The following is a 17,264-nucleotide window of genomic DNA, read 5'->3' on the forward strand; positions in this document are numbered from 1 at the left end:
ATCATAGGCTTGCACTCTGGGAAACGGGTGGGGGAAAAAAAACAACCTTTATTGTTGTCGTTGTCGTTAAGACCGGAATCAAACTATCCCAACAGAATTTAACTTACGTTTTGGTTGAGGTTCTCTTCTTCTTCTTTTTTTTTTTCCTTTTTGCAAAAAAAATACACAACAAAAAACAAATATCAAACCATCATCCTATAGCGAAGGTTCATATTCCGCGACAGAGTATGCCCCTCTAGAGACACAAAGTGCTGTAACCACAAATTGAAACTGGTTTCTTAAAAACACACAGACACACACAGACACACAGACACACAAAACCACTAATTTATTAGGAATTTTAGATGACGACAGCTCCATTTGATAAGAGGCTGGGTCTAGAAATGCCTGCGAAAGCCGCGAAGCAAATGAACTAACAGACATAAAAAAAGTATTAAAACAGGATGCGTGAATGGGAAGGAAGTTTTTCCTCCAATTTTATTTTATTCATTTATTTTTGGGTTACGAAACCACGTTACGTAAAGGTTAATTCGTACTTCGTGGGATGCAAAGAGTTGGGATTATTATTATTATTATTATTTTTTAAACAACCCGCATTTCCTATTTTCGGCCCTAACTTGCTCTTTTTCGAACTGAGGAGGGGATTTAGATTTTACACAAGGGACCGTGGCCTGCTTGAGATAAACTCATTCAGCAGTTACATTAGCATCCTAGATGGGGTTCACTTTGTTTAAGCAAGGGCTTAGAAGGTCATGCAAGCGGTGTAAATTTTACCAGGAAGTTAGGGTTTGTGCTTTAACGTATAGCCTATGGTGAATTTTTTATTTATTTATTTATTTATTTATTTATTTATTTATTTATTTATTTGTTTGTTTATAAAATGCATTTATTTTGTCCTCTCTGCCCCCCACCCCCCACCCCCCACCCCGTTCCCACATAATACACGTTTCTCCCCCCTGGATCTAACCAGGTGAACACACTGTAGAAAGTTATATCAAGAGACGCTCTTTTTAACCTGGCATATTTTGAAACAGCCGTGGATCAAACGGAAATTTGTTTCTATCTGTTTCTATTTGTTTTATTACGCTATACCTAAAAACAAAACGCAAACAAACAACAAACAAAAAGTAAAAAGTAAAAAAAGAAAAAGAAAAAAAGAACGACAAAAAACAACAAAAAGTTAGGATATACGAGCACGGATACTTTTTTTTAAAAAAACGATGCCATTATAACTGGGTAAACATGGGATTTTCGCAGAATTACTGTCTGAGGGAGCTTTGACATCTCATACGAACTCACCTGTAAATAAGCTGTTTTGCCGCCGCAATTTCAGTCGCTCCATGCAAGTTGTCCTCTACTTATGACCAAAATTACTGTCGCTAAGTGAGATGCTTGTTTTGCTCCACTTTACGACTTTCCTTGCCACGATTACTACGGGAACCGCTGCAGGAGTCATGGGGAACCCGGATGTTAAGTAAATCGTTACCTTCCCCATTGTCCGGTGGTCGCCAAAGCAGATCACGTGACCCCAGGACACTGCGACCGTCATAAATGTGAGTCAATTGCCAAGAGTCTGGATTTCGATCAAGTGACCAAAATGGGGGTGCTGGAATGGGCGTTAAGTGTGCAAAAAGGGTCATAAGTCACTTTTTTCCCCCAGCGCCGTTGTAACTTAGAAGGGTCCCTAAATGAAGTGTTGTAAAAGGCGAGGATTACCTCTGCTATTTCTGCCATTGGGTGACCGTTGAAAATCAAAGGGGCATAGCAGAGGGACAGGGTCAGGACTATCAATGCAAGGTGCACGGATCCCATGATGGTTATTCTTTTTTCCGGGTATGAGTCGGTGGGATGCAATTCAGTCTGGGAACATTTAGAATAGAATAGAGCTGGAAGGGACCTTGGAGGTCTTCTAGTCCAGCCCCCTGCTCAAGCAGGAGAACCTAGACCATCTCAGACAGGTGACAGTCTAGCCTCTTCTTAAAAATCTCCAGTGATGGAGCGCCCACAATTTCTGATAGCAAGCTGTTCCACTGGTTGATTGTCCTCACAATCAGGAAGCTTCTCCTTAGTTCCAGGTTGCTTCTCTCTTTGGTCAGTTTCCAACCATTGTTTCTCGTCCTGCCCTCTGGTGCTTTGGAGAATAGTTTGACCCCCACCTCTTCTTTGTGGCAGCACGTCAAATACCGGAACGCTGCTATCATCTCCCCTATTTCTTCTTTTCTCTCGACTCTGCCAAACCCAAATCCTGCAGCCGTTCTTCGTACGTTTTAGTCTCCAGGCCTTGGATCATCTTAGTTGCTTTTCTCTGAACTTTTTGCAAAGTCTCAACATCTTTTTTTTTTGTGATATGGTGACCAAAAGTGGCTGCAGTATTCCAGGTGTGGCCTCACCAGGGTTTTATAAAGCGGGACTAATACTTCGCGTGATCTTGATTCTACGCCTCTGTTTATGCAACCCAGGATTGTGTTAGCATTTTTGGTGGCTGCTGCACATTGCTGGCTCATAATCAAATCTTCCACCCAATCATGGCAGGCCAAGGATGTGCCATTTCTTTCCACTCCTCTAGGAATTTTCCTGACTAAATATTTCTAGGTAGAGAGGACAGATTGTGTGAGCCCCTGGTGGGCCCCTTTCCATATCTGATGAGTTGGACACCCCTTGGTGATATAGTGGCCAATGCCAAGCAAACTCATGCTCATAATAAAATAAAATAAAATAAAATAATAAAATAATAAAATAATAAAATAATAAAATAAAATAATAAAATAATAAAATAAAATAAAATAAAATAATAAAATAAAATAAAATAAAATAATAATAAAATAAAATAATAAAATAATAAAATAAAATAAAATAAAATAATAAAATAAAATAAAATAAAATAATAATAAAATAATAAAATAATAAAATAAAATAAAATAAAATGTACCTATCTTGGTCCCCTATGAAACGTACGTATCTGTTTACATAGAAACTCTTTTAAAACCGACACATTAGCCCAACTGCAGCAGACCTAGTTTACAATTCTACTCCTTGCAAGTGGGAATTTGAGGTAGAAATTATTCTTCGTTCCAGTGAAATTCAGTCCAAAATCAATGGGATATAATTGTCTGGATTATGGGATCCTTCTTACAAATATCTTACTAGAAGGAAATGCTCTATGGAAGGAATTCTCAACAAACTGTAGTGAAAACAACTAAGCTGGAAATTTAAACACCCAGAGTTTCATGTTGTGAAATGGCCATTGAATTGTTCTGCAAGAGATATGTCTAGTGCAAGGGTAGGCAACTTTGGCTCTTTTTTGACTCGTGGACTTCAACTCCCAGAATTCCTGAGCCAGCCATGCTGAGGGGAAAGGGAGAGGTTTCCAAGCTGAGCCATGTTGGCTCAGGAATTCTGGGAGTTGAAGTCCACGAGTCATAAAAGAGCCAAGGTTGTCTACCCCTGGTCTAGTGAATTATTTGGAGAAGAGAGTTGTGAAAGCAGTATGAATAAGGAAATGTTGGGACCCCTAGAGATATGTGTGAAAAACAGGAGTATCTTGACCAAGTTTCCATTGACCTGTACTTGGACTTTAAGCCAACCTAATTCCCAAACACAAACCATGTTCCTTAATTAAAGAGATGCTAAAATGAGGGTGCGTTCATTCAGGGATGGACAATGTTTCGGTGGCAAGGACTACCAAACTTTTCGGGAAGCCCAAGGCCCACCAAATGTGGGTGATCCTCTCACATATGTGGATGGGGTTAGTTAGGGTCTATTCTTTTTAAGGGTAAGATGTTTATTTTTGGTCTGGCGATGCATTTTTCAAATCCATTTCCCAACTGCAAAAGAGCAGGAGGCTGTGCCGCCATTTTGTTTTTTTTCAGCAGACATGGTCATAAGGCCAGGAAAAGAGGATTTGGGGATCACGTGTGGTCCTGAAGGTGCAGGTCGATCACCCTTGATCTATGTCTTCTTGGCTCTCACAAGCTTTGTGTGAGGGGTCACTTTGGCCTTACAAGCAAAAAAAAATAAATGACACAATTTGAGGGAATAGGGTCCCACACCGGCGGATTTTAAGGAAAACACCTATTTTAATTGATCAGAGCCAAAGTACTCAAAAACATAAGAAACAGAGAAAGGGTGAGGCCCATCAAGCATGAACTATGAAATGGTGGCTCTTTTGAAGAATTAGAAATGGCGTTTACTAGATTCGCCATTGACCAGAGCAGAATAAGAAAAGACTAAAAATGTGAAATATGCAACAAATATTACTGAGAGAATTCCACGTGGAGTCTTTCAGGATGTTCTCTCCCTCTTCCCCCCCCCCTTCTCTCTCTTTCTCTCTCTGTTGCTGGTGATTCATCCAGGTTTTTGAACGACGTGTTTGATATAATGGTGTTTGTATAGATACTAAAGGCATTTTCAGGACATGCTTTTTATTAAAATGCTCTATGTAAAGGTAATACTTGTAATGCAGCTCGTGTGTATGAAGGGTTCAAATCGATTTTTTGGTTCCATTTTAGATGAATTGTAGGCCAACATCTATCCAGGTTTGAAATCCTCAGACTGCTTACTCCAGGGTGGTCCGACTAGGGCAGGGGTAGGCAACCTTGGCTCTTTTACGACTCATGGACTTCAACTCACGTCATAAAAGAGCCAAGGTTGGCTACCCCTGAATTAGGGTAAAGATGAATTTGGATCTAAGTCCCGTAAATTCTGCAACGACGACTCAAAAAGCTTCAAATAAGCTTTCGGAGGAAATGCAAAAGTGTTAATTCATGAGTAGCTGAGAGGGCGGTCCTTTTCTTGGGATGGGATGGATAGGTGGGGAGGAGTTTAAATGTCAAGATGGCAGCCACAGTCATGTGATCAAAGCCCCACCCATTTTTTTAAAATATCGATTCCTGCTGACATAATAAGGACAGGAAATTATGTGCCCATTAACTATCTGTGACTCTACCCCCCCAAAAAAAAATTATCTGAGCTGAATAGTTAAAGTAAATGAGCTAAATAGTTTTTAAAAAATATTGACTTTAGGGAAACCACCTCCATTCCACTCTCGATGAAAAGATGGATTTTAAAAATCAGCATCCTTAGTCTTAGAAATAAGGGAATGTCGCCATCAAGGCCACATGCCAAGGACTCCACATAAAAAGCTTGGATTTTTTCCCCCCCATTGGATTTCAAGAAAAATTAGCATTTCTTACTCCTCAGAGATAAGATGAGGAGAATAAGCCGCTTTGAATGCTGGTTACTACTAGCGCCAATCTTTCCTTACCATGTTTAAAGCTTGATTGAGACTTGTCCGCAACTGCACATAGGTGTTGAGACATACCTCCGCTGAGAAGGGGTTGGTGGGTAAAATGTGCGTTGCAGATGGTTGCGGATGGCTTGACACTCACACCTCCCAATACTTAACTGTGCACGTCCAACTGTGCGGGTTGGTTGATCTGATCTGCTGTTGAGAATTTTCTCTGCTTTGTTGTTTTTGTTTTAGCACAGGGGCTCTCCTAACTTAGCAAGTTTAAGAATTGTGGACTTCACGGCTGGCTGAGGAATTCTGGGAGTTGAAGTCCACAATTCTTAAAACAGCCAAGTTTGGAGAGCCCCGTATTTAGCGCGTGCACACACACACACACACACACACACACACACAGCCAGAATGTTAACATTTGCAGAAGTATAAATGCAACAGCTATGCAACCCTCTCTCTGAGTGACAGATGCATGCATTCCCTGTTGTGCAGTGATGAAGAAGTCTAAGAGGGCCTTCAAAGTCCTTGACTAATATTGATCAGGTGGCCAAAAACTTTGGAGGGCCACCCACGTAAATAGAGCGAAGAGCTTTCTTCAGAACTTTTGAGAACATTCAGAGGTCCACACAGAAGGCGTCTACGGTTAGACAGTTGGGAGATTTCTATCCTGACCCCCTAACTAGCATCTCCTAGACCAGGGACAGGCAACCTTGGCTCTTTCATGACTCGTGGACTTCAACTCCCAGAATTCCTGAGCCAGCTGTGAAATCCACAATTCTTAAAGTTGCTAAGTTGGGAGACCACGCTGGCTCAGGAATTCTGGGAGTTGAAGTCCACGAGTCATAAAAGAGCCAAAGTTGCCTACCCCTGTCCTAGACCAAATCTCCCATCTGTTGATAGTTTTAACCATGAGTTTCCTTTCAACCATGAGTTCCTCTGGACTCCAAAAGTTCACTTCAAAACTCTAATCTCTTCGTTTCCTTGTTTCCAGGGTGGGAAGGAAGCATGCTTTTCATATTAGGCACCTTGTAAATAGGTTTATTTGCTTTTCTTTGTAGCCTTTAAAACAAACAAGGAAAGAAACAAATGATAATTTGTCTTGCAAACTCCAGTTGTTGGCCCACCGGAATGGGACGAACGTACTCATGCCTTTAAGAAACAAGAGGGGGAATAATAATAATAATAAAAATAATGTTGCTGTTTTATAAAGTAATTGGTTCTTAATGTGAATATCTTGAACTTTGTTAAGGATACTGTCCTGTATTAAACATGTAAAATAATATTTGTCTAAGTAGAGATTGCAAAAAAAAAAAAAGGAGAGAAAAAAAAATTAAGGAAAGATTGCTCCAGACGGGAGTTTATTCATGTCTGAAGATCTGTTGTAACTCAATAGCCAATTTGTTAATGATGTTGTACATTCAATAGAAGTTTTTTGAGGGAGGAGGCATTGTGTCCGAGGATTTGTATGTCTTTTGTGGTTGGCTCTGTATGTTGTCCCATGTGTGTAAGACCAGAATAAACTGCTTCTTTTATTCATTCCATTCCCCGCTGAGATGTTTCTATGAATATCCACCCCTAAGCATGGAATTCCTCCCCATACAACTTTTCAAAAAAACAACAACAACAAAACCCACTATTTCCTGTCTCCTGCCTTAATCCATAATATATGCAGGGTGCTTTCATGGGTTGGGATGGACTCAACAAACATGATTCATTTTATTTATTTATTTTTTCACATTTCTGAACCACCCGTCTCCCTCAAAGAGGGACATTAAATCATAAGTCTGGAAGGGACCTTGTTGTTGTTAGTTGCAAAGTCATGTCCTACACATCACGACCCCATGGACAATGTTCCTCCAGGCCTTCCTGTCCTCTACCATCTTCTGGAGTCCATTTAAGCTCACGCCTACTGCTTCAGTGACTCCATCCAGCCACCTCCTTCTCCGTCGTCTCCTTCTTCTCTTGCCCTCAACCTTTCCCAGCATGAGGCTCTTCTCCAGTGAGTCCTTCCTTCTCATCAGGTGTATTTGAGTTTCAGCTTCAGGATCTGGCCTTCTAAAGAGCAGTCAGGGTTGATCTCCTATAGGACTGACTGGTTTGATCGCCTTGCAGTCCAAGGGACTCGCAGGAGTCTTCTCCAGCACCAGAGTTCAAAGGCCTCAATTCTTTGGCGCTCAGCTTTTCTTACGGTCCAACTTTCACTGCCATACATTGCAACTGGGAAGACCATAGCCTTGACTATACGCACTTTTGTTGACAGGGTGATGTCTCTACTTTTTAGTGTGCTGTCTAGATTTGCCATGGCTTTCCTCCCCAGGAGCAAGCGTCTATTAATTTCTTGGCTGCAGTCCCCATCTGCGGTGATCTTGGAGCCCAGGAAAATAAAATCTGTCACTACCTCCATTTCTTCCCCATCTATTTGCCAGTAATTGAGAGGGCCGGATGCCATGATCTCGGTTTTCTTAATGTTGAGTTTCAAGGAAGGGACCTTGGAAGTCTTCTATTCCAACTCCCTGCCTAAGGCAGAAGACATTATACTAGTGATGGCGGACCTTTTAGAGACCGAGTGCCCAAACCGCAACCCCCAACCCACTTATTTATCGCAAAGTGCCAGGGCCATGTCAGCATTGTGGTCCCCTCAGGGGTGGCTGGGCAGGGAGGTGCCTCTGAGTGCTGTCTCTGGCACACAAAACCCAGGGGCACAAAAATGGGCCACCTTACTGCAAGGCACAAAAACAGCCGCCACCATGCCACGGGGTGCAGATACAAGACGCCGCACCACGCAAGAACGGGGCAGGCCTAGTGAGTCTCATGCAGGCACTAGCCTTGCCTCATTTGCAGTGCTCATGGCCCTGTGTGCACATGCCCATTTGCAGTGCTCATGTCCCCGTGCGCACATGCACGCATGTAAAATGCTTCCCCCTCCTTTTTCTTCCAGTCCACCAATCCACGATGGTTGGTGACCTCTGCTCTACCACCTCTACTTGAGCTTGCTAGCCAGCCACTTCACCTCCTTTGTGCTGGGCGGGGCTTCTGCTCCGGGTGGTGGAGGCGGCCTGATCGATCTGCTGGTGGTGGTGGTGGTGGTGCATGCATGCCAACAGAGAAGGCTCTGAGTGCCACCTCTGGCACGCGTGCCATTGGTTCGCCACCACTGCCTTATACCATCCCAGTCAAATGGTTCACCAGTCCATTCTTGACAATCTCCAGGGATGGGACATGCAATTTTTTGGGAGGCAAACTATTCCACTGATTAATCTGTCCCCACTGTCAGGAAATTTCTCCTTAATTCCAGGCTGGATTTCTCTTTGACAATTTTTCACCCATTGCTTGTTGTTCTGCCTGCAGGTGCCTTGTAGAATAGGTTGACCCCCGTCTCTTCTCTGGGACAGCCACTCAAGTAGTGGAAGACAGCTATGTTAAAATGTAAAATACGATATCACGTAAAGCATACAACATAAAAGTTAACAAAAAATAGAAAAAGGCAGGAGTGATTAAGTATTATTAATATATATATATATATATATATATATATATATATATATATATATATATATATATATATATATATATATATATATATATATATATATATATATATATATGATTCATAGTGGCGCAGTGTGTAGAATGCAGTACTGCAGGCTATTTCTGCTGACTGCCAGCAGTTTGGCAGTTCGATTCTCATCGGATCAAGGTTGACTCAGCCAACACTCAGTCAGTCAATTCAGATCTTCACCCCAGTCATAGACCAGCATAAACAACCCATTGTTCATCAGTTAAGGAAGGGATTTCTCCTAATACAGGTAAGTCCTCGAACTTATGAACAGCCCCATTACACTTATAAGTCATGAAGGTCACAAAGCAGACTGTTACGTGACCTGACTTTACAGCCACTTTTGTTATGGCGTTAAGTAAACACAGAACTTGTATAAAGTGACTACAGCAGTTGTTAAGTGAAGGCAGAGGATGTTGAGCAAGCCCATTGTTTGCTACGGGGAGTTGTTACCAGAAAATTGGAAGTAAGGGAGAGTTTTCAGCCAAAACATTGTAAATCACAGTCGCAGGCCTGTGAGATGCTGAAAACATCAGTAAAGGTGAACCAGTTGCTACTCACCCAAAATGCAATCCTGTGGTTGTGTGTATGGATTAGGTTGTGACAACTTCAGAATCAAATCTTTTGGATGGTCCATTGTAACTTTGAAGGATCGCTAAACCACCTATTGTAAGATGACACCTACCTGTGCTTAAACAAAAGCTGGGGCTTAGAGCATATGACAAAAACTCTTGTTTAAGGTTAAGCATTTCTTTCATACATGTCAGCCTTCAAGTGGGAACCACGAGAACTGCCTATAAACCACCCTGACTTTCATGTTTGAAGAACATTGTAAGTATTTAATTTGGCTGCTTGGGAAAATTCCTTTAATAAAGAGGCAGGTTCGAATAATTTTTGACTTACCTTTTCAAGGGGAAAATGGATAACACCCTAAGTGCCAGGTAAGATCAAAACTGTTTGTTTGAAACAGAGGGATAGAATCAACAGCACGTGAAGTGTTAATACCACGTTACAATGCCTTGGTAAGGCCACACTTGGAATACGGCATACAGTTTTGGTCACCACGATGTAAAAAAGATGTTGAGACTCTAGAAAGAGCACAGAGAAGAGCAACAAGGAGGATCAGGGGACTGGAGGCTAAAACATATAAGGAACGGAACATATAAGGAATTGGGTATCTCTAGTTCAATGAAGAGAAGGACCAGGGGTGACATGATAGCAGCCTTCCAATATCTCAGGGCTGCTTGACTCTAGAATTTGTGAATGCTCCAACACTGGAAGTTTTTTAAGAAGAGACTGGACAGCCATTTGTCTGAATGATCAGATGGTTGGAGGCTAAAATGTGTGAAGAAGGGTTACAGGAATTGGGTATGTCTAGTCTAGTGAAAAGGGACGCGGTGGCTCAGTGGGTTAGGACGCTGAGCTTGTCAATCAGAAGGTCGGCAGTTTGGCGGGTCGAATCCCGAGTGCCGCGTAACAGAGTGAGCGCCTGTTACGCGTCCCAGCTTCTGTCAACCTAGCAGTTCGAAAGCGCGTAAAAATGCAAGTAGAAAAATAGGCACCACTGCGGTGGGAAGGTAACAGCGTTCCGTGCACCTTTGGCGTCTAGTCATGCCGGCCACATTACCACGGAGACGTCCTCGGACAAGCGCCGGCTCTTCGGCTTTGAAATGGAGATGAGCACCAGCCCCTAGAGTCGGAAACGACTAGCACGCATGTGCGGGGGAACCTTTACCTTTACCTTTAGTCTAGTGAAAAGAAAGAAGAGGGGTGACATGATAGCAGCGTTCCAACATCTCAGGGGCTGACCCAAAGAAGAGGGAGTCAAGCTATCTTCCAAAGCACCTGAAGGCAGGACAAGAAGCAACAGATGGAAACTAATCAAGGAGAGAAGCAACCTAGAACTAAGGAGAAACTTCCTGAAACTTAGAACAATTAACCAGTGGGAAAACCTGCTTCCAGAAGTTGTGAATGCTCCAACACTGGAAGTTTTTAAGAAGAGACTGGACAGCCATTTGTCTGAAATGGTACAGGGTTTCCTGCCTGAGGAGGGGGTTGGACCAGATAACCTCCAAGGTCCCTTCCAACATTATATTATTATTATTATTGTTATTGTTATTGAAAATGGGCTTCTTTCTAGTGTGTTCCGAGAAAACCAGGATCCATAATCTGAAGAGTTAACAACTGTTTTTTTTTAATATTAAGTGGATACCCAAATATTGTGTTAAAATACCCTCAAATCTTTCCGTGCAAAATGTCCGTGCAAAATGTCTTTCAATTCAGCCATGATATTTGCCTGCAGTTGCTCTTGCCTTCCCTCATAAATTATTTTAATCAAGGCAATGGTCTTTGCAAGAGAAACATGTAGATGATGGTGGTGAAGGAATTCTATGTCATGTTATATTCATCTCTATTAGAAACACATTCATAATTGACCTTGAATTTAACCCTCTCGGTTGCCATTCTTTTATTATCAGTCGAGAAAACTTGACATAAGCGCAAGCAACAGAGCTGTGCAATATGTAAATATTGCAGCGGTTGGGCCAAGGAAACAAACATCCAAAATATCTGGCTTGTTATTTTGAAATGAGATGAATTTCAATCTCATTTTACCACATACCTTCAGGAACTTCTCTTAATCTTTAAGACCACTATGGAATTTTCCCCAGCCTATTTATTTCCCCCCACCCCCCTGTCCTTGGCTTCGAGCCAGTTTAATTTCTTGGCTGGTTTAAGAGGGAATACATTTTTTTCCCCTAAATATCTTTCAACATTTCCAGGTTTATAGTGAGGGATGTCCAACTTTGGCAACTTTAAGACTTTTAGAATAGAATAGAATAGAATAGAATAGAATAGAATAGAATAGAATAGAATAGAATAGAATAGAATAGAATAGAATAGAATAGAATAGAATAGAAAATACGGAATGGAATGGAATAGAATAGAATAGAATAGAATAGAATAGAATAGAATAGAATAGAATAGAATAGAATAGAATAGAATAGAATAGAATAGAATAGAATAGAATAGAATAGAATAGAATAGAATAGAATAGAATAGATTTTGGAATATAGAATAGAATATTGGAGAATAGAATAGAATAGAATAGAATAGAATAGAATAGAATAGAATAGAATAGAATAGAATAGAATAGAATAGAATAGAATAGAATAGAATAGAATAGAATAGAATAGAATAGAATAGAATAGAATAGAAAATATGGAGTGGAATAGAATAGAGCTGGAAGGGACCTTGGGGGTTCTTCTGGTCCATCCCCCTGCTCAAGCAGGAGAACCTATACCATCTCAGACAGGTAATTGTCCGGTCTCTTCTTAAAATCCTCCAGTGACGGAGAGCCCACAATTTCTGGAGGCAAGCTATTCTACTAATTGGCTGGGGAAATCTGGGAGTTGAGGTCCACAAGTCTTAAAGTCACCAAAGTTAGACACCCCTGGTTATAACTGTAGCTGGGAGTGATCCAGCAATATCTGAGGACATGTGATCACCTCCATTGTTCTTGAATCCAGGTGCCAGACTAAACTACATTTTACAGTTAAATCTTTTCCTAGGTCCTTCTCTCTTTCATAGAATCATAGACTTGGAAGTGACCTTGGAGGTCTTCAAGTCCAATGGACTTGCCCAAGACATGAGTCCTTAGTCCATCCTGCACGAATGGTTGTCCTATCTTTTCTTGAAAACCTCCATTGATGGAGCATCTACAACTCCAGGAGGCAGGGTATTCTATCGATTAATCATTCCCATTGTCAGCAAATTCCTCCTTATTTCCAAGTTGAATCTCCCTCTGAAGAGATGCCACTTACTGCGTCTTCTCCTGTCCTCAGGTGTTTTGGAGAATTAGTCAAAACCCTCTTTCCTGTGGAAACCCTTCAAGGATTGCGAGATGCTATCATGTTTCCCTTAAGTCTTTTCTTTGTTAGACTAATCATGTTAGACTAATGAACAGCTTCTGTTTTCCCCCTAAAATAAGTCTGGGTCTTATTTTATTTTATTTTATTTTTTTGCCTCCAAAAGAGGCACCAGTTCATATTTTCGAGGTAGGCCTTACCTCACCTCCGGCACAGACAGCCCCACCCAGCCAGACCGCTTCTTCTGGGTCTGAAGTTCTGCAGCTGCATTTGGGCCTGCATTTTGCAGTCAGGCCTTTCCAGAAGGCCTAAGCAGCTGAGTACCGAGGTATGGATTCATTCCATAGCTCAGTGCTCAGCTGCAGATCTCTTGCAGAACCGAGCTGCGGACTGAATCCATAATTTGGTTCTTGGCTGCAGAGGTCTTCCTGAAAGGCCTGTGACTGAAAAATGCAGGCCTGGCTGCAGAAGAGGCCTCAGAAGAATTGGGCCGGTGAGGAGAGGGCTGGCTGTGAGGTAAGCAGGTGCAGGGCGCATGGGGCAGATCCACCCACCCACCTCAGCCCTAGCTTGATTGATAGGTGTGCGCCTCGCCCCAAAACTAGGGCTTATTTTGGGGGTAGGGCTTATATTAGGCCCACCCCCAAAATTCAAGCTAGGGCTTATTGTTGGTGTAGGCCTTACCTTCGTGGAAACATGGTACCTTAGCTGTTCATTATTTTGTATCCTTCTCTTTAGCTACTCTATTTCCCCCAAAATAAGACCCAATTGGAAAATAAGCCCTAGCGTGATTTTTCAGGATGCTCGTAATATAAGCCATACCCCCCCACCCCCAAAATAAGACCCAGTTAAGGTCCTCAGCCAGGTGGACACATTTAGTACCATATTTCTCCGAAAATAAGACCTAACTGGAAAATAAGTCCTAATATGTCTTTTGGAAGAAAAATAATAATATAAAACCCTGTCTTATTTTCAGGGAAACACAAGTAAGTCATGTACGGAGAACAATAGAATAGAATAGAATAGAATAGAATAGAATAGAATAGAATAGAATAGAATAGAATAGAATAGAATAGAATAGAATAGAATAGAATAGAATAGAATAGAATAGAATAGAATAGAATAGAATAGAATAGAATAGAATAGAAGTGGAGTGGAGTGGAGTGGAGTGGAGTGGAGTGGAGTGGAGTAGAGTATAGTAGAGTAGAGTAGAGTAGAGTAGAGTAGAATAACAGAGTTGGAAGGGACCTTGGAGGTCGAATAGAATAGAATAGAATAGAATAGAATAGAATAGAATAGAATAGAATAGAATAGAATAGAATAGAATAGAATAGAATAGAATAGAATAGAATAGAATAGAATGCAATTAACCTGTGGAACAGCTTGCCACCAGAAATTGTGGGCGCTCCATCATTGGAGATTTTAAAGAAGAGACTAGACAGTTACTTGTTTGAGTTGAACTACCAAATAACAGGCAGCTGGTAGCCAGCAGAAGAAGGAAGGAAGGAAGGAAGGAAGGAAGGAAGGAAGGAAGGAAGGAAGGAAGGAAGGAAGGAAGAAAGGAAGGAAGGAAGGAAGGAAGGAAGGAAGGAAGGAAGGAAGGAAGGAAGGAAGGAAGGAAGGAAGGAAGGGAAGCAGAAAAAAGAAAGAAAGAAAGAAAAAGAAAGAAAGAAAGAAAGAAAGAAAGAAAGAAAGAAAGAAAGAAAGAAAAAGAAAGAAAGAAAGAAAGAAAGAAAGAAAGAGAAAAAGCAATAGCAACAGCACTTAGACTTAAATACCTCTTCACAGTGCTTTACAGCCCTCTCTCAGCGGTTTACAGAATCAGCCTGTTAACCCCAGCAATCTGGGTCCTCATTTTTCTGACCCTGGAAGAATGGAACGCTGAGTCAACCTTGAGCCGGTCAGGGTCGAACTTCTATTAGTGGGCAGAATTAGCCTGCAATACTGCATCCTAGTTGGGAAGCTACAACATGATCTGCTGCACAAAAGCCCAACAGGGTGGAAAACCCATCAGCACCTCAACCCACAGGGCTTGGCAATGCTCTGCTGATTTGATACAATCAGGTGGATTCCAGCTCTGATGGAGGGAAGCACCAACTTGACATTAAAATTGGTTTTAATTTATTCAGGTTTTAAGGTAGATACAATTTTTGTTTAATGTCTGTAAGCTACCCAGAGTTACCTCATGGTAGGATGGAAGGTCAATACATTAAATAAGTAAGTAAGTAACAAAGATGATCAGGGGACTGGAGGCTAAAACATATCAGGAACGGTTGCTGGAATTGGGGATGTCCAGTTTAATGAAGAGAAGGGCGAGGGGGGACAGGATAGCAGCCTTGCAGTATCTCAGGGGCTGCCCCAAAGAAGAGGGAGTCAAGCTATTTTCCAAAGTGCCTGAAGGCAGGCAAGAAGCAACAGATGGAAACTCACCAAAGAGAGAAGGAACCTGGAACTAAGGAGGAATTTTCTGAAAGTTAGAACAGTTAATCAGTGGAACAACCTGCCTCTAGAAGCTGTGAATGCTCCAACACTGGAAGATTTTAAGAAGAGGCTGGACAGTTTAAACGATAAAGGAGAGTCAAGTAACTTTTTTCTACTGAAGGTGGATTCCTAGTGGCCCCATGTCCATGTCCACAGAGTTTCCTTGGTAGAAATATGGAAGTAGTTAGTAAGTGATTTGCATTGGGAAGGAAGGAAGGAAGGAAGGAAGGAAGGAAGGAAGGAAGGAAGGAAGGAAGGAAGGAAGGAAGGAAGGAAGGAAGGAAGGAAGGAAGGAAAGATCAAACTATTTTCCAAAGCACCAGAAGGTAAGACAAGAAAAAATGGATGGAAACTAACCAAGGAGAGAAGCAACCTAAAACTAAGAAGAAATTTCCTAATGATGAGAACAATCAACCAATGGAATAGATTTCCTTCAGACATTGTGAGTGCTCCATCACTAGAGATTTTTAAGAAGAGATTGGACAGCCATTTGTCTGAAACGGTATAGGGCAGGGATGGTGAACCTTTTAGAGACTTAGTGCCCAAACTGCAACCCAAAACGCACTTATGTATCATCGGGTGCCAGGTGGGCATTTGCCCATTGGGTGGGTGTGGCCCACCAGGTGGGCATGGCTGCAGTCGTAACGGCAGACTGGGTGGGACTAAAAAGTTCAATCAATCAATTCCAACTTTGTGAGATTTTTTTTTCCAGTGAGAAGTTGAAATTGATTAATTGATTAACCTTTTGGGGTTTTTTTGCACACAGCAGTGGAGGCCTAAAGCAAAAAGGTTTTATAAAACCCAGCTGAAGCCCTAGGACTGGGGCGATGGCGCGCGTGCCCACAGAGAGGGCTCTGCATGCCACCTGTGGCATGCGTGCCATAGGTTTGCCACCATGGGTATAGGGTCTCATGCCTGACTAAATGACCTCCAAGGTCCCTTCCATCATCATCATCATCATCATCATCATCATCATCATCATCATCATTATTATTATTATTATTATTATTATTATTATTAAAAACTTTTATTCATAAAACATGAAACTCAGTCAACTGAACACTCAAATTGACTGGCACTAATGGTTGACATGGGTTGCTGCCAGCATCCTAGGTATCAACCAGGAATCTCCTTAAAATGTAAGATGTTCCGAATAGCACAGTTTTTTGTAGCTTTGCTGGAGTTATTGCTGGAAGCTGCAGTTTCTTGATGTGTTTTCCAAAGTTTTGGAACATTATTCCCAGTGCCCCGATGACAATGGGTATCACTATTACACATTTCATCCATAATTGTGCAGTTTCGATGGCCAGGTCATGATATTTCATAATTTTTCCCAGTTCTTTTTCTTCGATTCTGGCATCTCCTGATACAGCGATATCAATCAGCTGTACGCTTCGGTTCTCTACGACTGTGATATCTGGCGTGTTGTGTTCCAAATGGTGATCTGTCTGTATTCAGAAGTCCCACAAGATCTTCACCCTCTCATTCTCGACAACTTTTTCCACCCTATGTTCCCACGATTTTTTGGACACAGGCAAGTCATATTTTTTACACAATGCCCAGTGGATTAGTTTAGCAACTTGGTCATATCTAGCTTTGTAATCAGTTTGCACGATTTGGCTGCACTCACATATTAAATGTGAAACAGTTTCAACTTTGTCGTTGCAAAGTCGGCAATTTGGATTGTCAGTAGATTTTTGCATCTTTGCTTTCATAGCATTAGTTTGTAGTGCTTGTTCTTGAGCAGCCAGTATTAAGCCTTCCGTTTCTTGCTTGATGGTTCCCATCTTGAGCCATGCCGATGTCAAATTGTTATCACATTTTCCTTTATTATTATTATTACTATTATTATTGTTATTACTATAATAACAATAACAATAATAATAATAAACTGCATCATGCATACGTGCATACGTGCATACATGCATACATAAAATTCAGCTCAACGTTGCAAGAAACTGAAGGGAAGCTAACCAGAGCATGAAAAAGGATGGCCTAGAGTCTTTATAACTAGGAATGGAAACAGCTGGGGTACCAGGCTGAAGATATTGTTTTGGTGATGTTCCAATAATAATAATAATAATAATAATAATAATAATAATAATAATAATAATAATAATAA

The 17,264-nt window shown here is 41.4% G+C and overlaps 1 long non-coding RNA gene across 1 annotated transcript in view; it reads left to right on the forward strand.

The window, feature by feature from the left end:
- Positions 1–17,264, forward strand: part of LOC310635707 — a 376,530-nt gene that overhangs the window by 37,021 nt on the left and 322,245 nt on the right. The gene's annotated exons all lie outside the window — the stretch shown is intronic.

Source organism: Vipera ursinii, assembly GCF_947247035.1.
Source record: "Vipera ursinii genome assembly, chromosome: 2".
Classification (NCBI taxonomy): domain Eukaryota; kingdom Metazoa; phylum Chordata; class Lepidosauria; order Squamata; family Viperidae; genus Vipera; species Vipera ursinii.